General features: G+C 36.2%; 1 pseudogene; it reads left to right on the top strand.

Annotated features, from left to right (window-relative positions):
- The first annotated feature begins 3,364 nt into the window (after nucleotides 1–3,364).
- On the top strand, nucleotides 3,365–4,414 carry LOC132028108 (glyceraldehyde-3-phosphate dehydrogenase-like; annotated as a pseudogene).
- Nucleotides 4,415–5,795: the final 1,381 nt, after the last annotated feature.

A 5,795-nucleotide genomic window follows, 5' to 3' on the forward strand; every position in this document is an offset into this window, starting at 1 on the left:
ATATTCAAGATACCAATGATTCTGATACCCATTAATTTGTATCAAACTATTGGTTTATACAATTAAGTTGATAATCACAAAAATATTTTCAAATACAATTGCAGATAATTTCACATTTTTTTTTCTTTTCTAAAATTTTTGTTAAGTTGTTAGATATCTATTGTATCTTTCGTGCTACTATACAAGATGTTATTTTTATAGGGTTAGGTGGGCCTGAATGTCAGTTCAGTGTCTTGGCTCTTTCCAAATTAATGGAAATATTCCAATAATTACCTTCACATCAATAGGCCATTGATATAATGTAATGTTTGGTTTAATCCTCATTGGAAAATATTTTATAATAGCTTCAATTTTACATGTTTTATTATAATTCCAGATTGTGTTTTGTTTTTGTTTTTAATTTGGTCATGCAGTAGTTATTTAAAATGAGTAATTGATTCTGAACTTGCTACTTTTTTCACTTTTTTTCTTTCTTTCTCTTTATTTTCTTCTTTCTTTAAATTTATTAATTTATTTTGAGAGAGACAGGCTGTGAGTAGAGAGTGAGACAAAGGGAGAGGGCAAGGGAGCATCCATAAGCAGACTTCCTGCTGAGTTTGAAGCCTGATGGAGAGCTTAATCTCATGGTTCTGAGAATAAGACCTGAGCAGAAACCAAGAGTCAGGTTTTGCACCAACTGATCTACCCCAGCAACCCATTTTTTCCTTAAATTTGTTTGTATTGACAATAATATTTGAGAAGCTCATTTTAATTGATTTCCAAATTAATCCCACAATATCTGACTTACAAATATTCCAATTATAACAATCTTTAGGTTATATAGACACAGTATATTGTTAACAAATGTCATTGGCAATCACATGGTGACATTTTAAAAAATAATGAGATAAGTTTATGAAGCAGACTAATTTTATTATGAAATCCAAACAGAAAAAAAAATATTCTCACATATCCAGGAAAAGGATAACTAAGAGAAGACACCATGCTATTTTTAAAAATATTTTATTTATTTATTTGACAGAGAGAGATCACTAGCAGATGTAGAGGCAGGCAGAGAGAGAGAGGAGGAAGCAGGCTCCCTGCTGAGCAGAGAGCCTGATGCGGGACTTGATCCCAGGACACCTGAGATCATAACCTGAGCCGAAGACAGTGGCTTAACCCAATGAACCACCCAGGTGCCCATGAAGACACCATGTTCTATCCTTACACTTACTATTTGTGAATTTTGTTTCACAAAAACTGATTTAAAATTTAATTAATGTGCCAAGAAACTGAATATAAATTTTAATTTGTTTTCTAAATTTTAATATGCTCTTTTAAATTTCTAAATTTATTTCTCTTTATTCTTACTTTTATCACTAAATTTATTTTTTATTTATTTAAATGTATTTCTGGTTTACTTCTGTACATGAATACATTTTCATGGAAATCCACTTTTGTTTTTTTATGATTTTATTTATTTATTTGACAGACAGATCACACGTAGGAAGAGAAGCAGGCAGAGAGAGAGGGGGAAGCATGCTTCCTGCTGAGCAGAAAGCGCGATGTGGGGCTCGATCCCAAGACCCTGGGATCATGACCTGAGCTGGAGGCAGAGGCTTTAATCCACTGAGCCACCCAAGCACCCCGAAATCCACTTTCTTTTAAGTGATCTTGGCTTTTATTCCATTAACTTTCCCTTCAATTTTTACCAATATCATCACATTCTTAAAATTCGTGCACTCTGCCTTCTTTCTACCCATCTCATCTCCCTCATGTTTATTTTCCTTCTCTCTTAAAAATTCTTGTTTCCAGATTTAAAATCAACGATAGCATAATTTCTCTATCATTTGAGTGTTTATACTTCTCTTTCAACTCATTAGTCCATAACCCTAATGTTCTTTAATTTTCATGTTTCTGATAATTGGAAATGATGTGATGTTAGTTCACTCTACTCTTGGAACAGTAAACTTAATGATGATAACGATGATGATGGCATGCCTGAATACAGGTCTAAGCGCTTCAAGTGATTTCCCCCATTATTTCCTAAGCCTATAAACAGAAATCCTACAAGGTATCTAGTATTGATTTTTATGTGAACAACTGGAATAAATAAATGTTAAGAAATGAATCCTAAGCCAGTTAGCCAATAATTAACACTATAACTATTGAATCTTAACAAGGATGCTATTCTGTATTAACTAAAGACATATATGGATATTAGTTTCACACCATGGAAAAGTTTTTGCAAGCTTTTTGAAATTTATATATAAATGTGAAACTATCATCTCATCCCTGTAATAAATATCTAACTGTTCACTTTTGTTGTCTTCTTGTATAAAATATTGTTCTTCGTTGACTAATGAATGGAAAAGGAAGACTGTGGTTAATACATGTATTTAAATACTACTTAGAGATAAAATTAAGTAAGTACTTGTATATGCAAAAAGTTAGGCACAGAAATAGAACTACCCTATGATCCAGGAATTGCACTGCACGGTAATAAATAATAGAATGCATAAACACTAATTAAAAGTGATACATGCACCCTAATGTTTATAACCACACTATGAACAACAGTCAAATTATGGAAAGATTTGTGTTTCCACAAGTGTCCATTGGCTGATAAATGGATAAAAAAGATGTGAGATACATATATGTATATATAAAATAAGGAAAATTGTTATTTTCATTTTTTAATATTTTTATTGTTTTGACACAGAGAGGGAGACAGCAAGAGACAGAACACAAGCAGGGGAAGTGGGAGAGCGAGGAACACACTCCCTGTGGAGCAGGAAACCCAATGTGGGGCTCGACTCCAGGACCCTGGGATCCTGACCTGAGCTGAAGGCAAACATTTAAGGACTGAGCCACACAGATGCCCCCAAAATCTTTTTATTTTACAATATGTGAATGGATGTAGAGAGTACTATGCTAAGTGAAAAAAAAAACAGTCAGAGAAAGACAAATACCATATGGCTTCACTCATACGTGCAGTTAAGAATCAAAACAAATCAGCAAATGGAGAAAAAAGTAAGAGAGAGAGAGAGAGGCAAGTCACAAAACAGTCTCTTAACTACAGAGAGCAAACTGAGGGTTAGCAGAGGAGAGATGATGGGTATTAAGCAGACACATGTTCTTTTGAGCACTACATGTTATATGGATGTGTTGAATCACTTTATTGTACACCTGAGACTAGTATTACAGTGTATGTTAGCTAACTGAAATTTTAACATAATTTTAAAATATACATGCCCCTGTATGTTCATTGCAGGATAATTTTCAATAGCAAAGCTGTAGACACAGCCCAAATATTCATTAATAAATGGTAAAAATGCAGTATATGCACATAATGAAATATTCTTATCCATAAAATTTGAATGTGATGTTGGGTCTCTGTTTCTCCTCGTTTGACAAACAGCCACATCTTCTCATGCAGTGCCAGTCATGTACCTGAGACACAATTGTGAAAGTCAGAGTGAACAGATTTGGCTGTATTTTGCACCTGGTCACCAGGTATTCTTTTAATTATGGTAAAGTGGATATTGTTGCCATCAGTGACCCTTTCATTGACCTCAACTATGTGGTCTACATATTCCAGTATGATTCTACCCATGGCAAATGCCACGGCACTGTCAAGGCTGAGAACAGGAAACTTGTCTTCAATGGAAAGTCCATCCCCATCTTCCAGAAGTGAGATCCCACCAGCATTAAATAGGATGATGCTGGTGCTGAGTATGTTGTGGAGTTTACTGGGCTCTTCACCACCATGGAGAATTCTGGGGCTAACTTGAAGGGCAGGGCCAAGAGGGTCATCATCTGTGCTGATGCCCACATGTTCATGACAGGTGTGAACCATGAGTATGACAACTCACTCAAGATTGTCAGTAATGTCTCCTGCACCACCAACCACTTGTATCCTCTGGCCAAGGACATCTATAACAACTTTGGCATTGTGGAGGAACTCATGACCACAGTCCATGCCATCAATGTCACCCAGAAGACCATGGATGGCCCCTCTGGGAAGCTGTGGCATGATGGCTGAGGGGCTGCCCAGAACATCATCCCTGCTTCCACTGAAATGGCCAAGGCTGTAGGCAAGTTCATTCCTGAGCAAAATGGAAAGCTCACTGGTATGGCCCAAAATGTCCTTTTTGGATCTTACCTGCCACCTGGAGTAAGCTGTCAAATATGATGACATCAAGAAGGTTGTGAAGCAGAAATTAGAGGGTCCCCTCAAGGGAATTCTCGGGTACACTGAAGACCAGGTTGTTTCCTATGACTTTCATAGTGACACCCACTCTTCCACCTTTGATGTCAGGGCGGGCTTTGCTCTCAATGATCACATTGTCAAGCCCATTTTCTGGTATGACAATAAATTGACTACAGCAGCTGGGTGGTAAACCTTATGGTCTACGTGTCCTCCAAGGAGTAAGAGCCCCCTGGACTACTAGCTCCAGTTACAGCAAGAGGAAAAGAGAGGCCCTCAACTTCAGGGGAGACCCTGCCATAACTTAACTCCTGAAAACAGAGAATCTCCCAACCTTCACCATTTCCATCTCAAACCACCTGAAGAAGGGGAGGGGCTTGGAGAGCCCTACCATGTAGTGTACCATCAATAAAGTATACTGTACCCAGGCCAAAAAATAAAATAGTGATCGTGCCATTTGTTCAACATCGGTGAACCTAGAGTGTAAGATGCTAAGCAAAATAAATTAAAGACAAATACCATACGAATTCACATATATGTGCAATCCAAAAGAAATCACTTAAATAACCAAGGAAAAAGAAGAATCAGACCTTTATGTATGAGAAAAAACTGATGGTTTCCAGAGAGGAGGCTGGTGGGGGGATGGGAAAAAAATTGGTGAAGAGGATTAGGAGATACGGGCTTCCTGTTAAAGAATAAATGAATCACGGTGGCAAAATGCACAGCATAGAGCCTGTAATCAGTGGTATCATAATCATGTTGTATGTTGATAATGATAGCTACACTTGTGGGGAGCAATGCATAATGTATAGACATGTCAAGTATTGGTCCACAAAGATACAAGATGAACTTTACTAATGTTGCTTCTGTGCTAGAGGTCAGGTAATAGTAGTAACTTCTTCTGATAGTGTGTGTTTTTCTGTTGAAGAAAATAGATGAAGAAAGAAATTGCAAAAAGGGATGCATATTCTTTTGACCAGAAAACAATTATTAAAAAGATGTGTACTATAATTTTAAAAATATGTAAAATTTAGTAAAGGAATATTTTGGAACTGTTTTCTTGTTTCCTCATAGTAAAAATAGATACTTCTCTAGTTTTCTATTAATTCTAAACTAAAACATTTTAATAAAACTCTAATTAAGATTTTATTAGCATCTCCTTGTGATCTTAATATTGTTTATAAACAGCATCTAAATTTGAATATTAGATTATCAAGTGAATAATCACAATTTAAAAATCACCTTTGGGAAGCCTGGGTGGCTCAGTTGGTTAAGCGGCTGCCTTCGTTCAGGTCAAGATCCCAGTGTCCTGGGATTAAGTCCCACATTGGGCTCCTTGCTCGGCAGGGAGCCTTCTTTTCCCTCTGCCTCTGCCTGCCACTCTGCCTGCCTGTCCTCACTCACTCTCTCTCCCTCTCTATCTCTGACAAATAAATAAATAAAATCTTTAAAAATAAATAAATAAAGTAAAAAATAAAATAAAAAACCACCTTTAATTATGTTGTTACAATTTAGAATCTAGTTGACATAGATTTTCAAATCAGTAGCAAAGAAATATTTACTTGATAAATTCTGTAGAATAATTTAATTAATGTGTTCTAACCAT

Source organism: Mustela nigripes, chromosome 12, assembly GCF_022355385.1.
Source record: "Mustela nigripes isolate SB6536 chromosome 12, MUSNIG.SB6536, whole genome shotgun sequence".
In the NCBI taxonomy this organism is placed as follows: Eukaryota; Metazoa; Chordata; class Mammalia; order Carnivora; family Mustelidae; genus Mustela; species Mustela nigripes.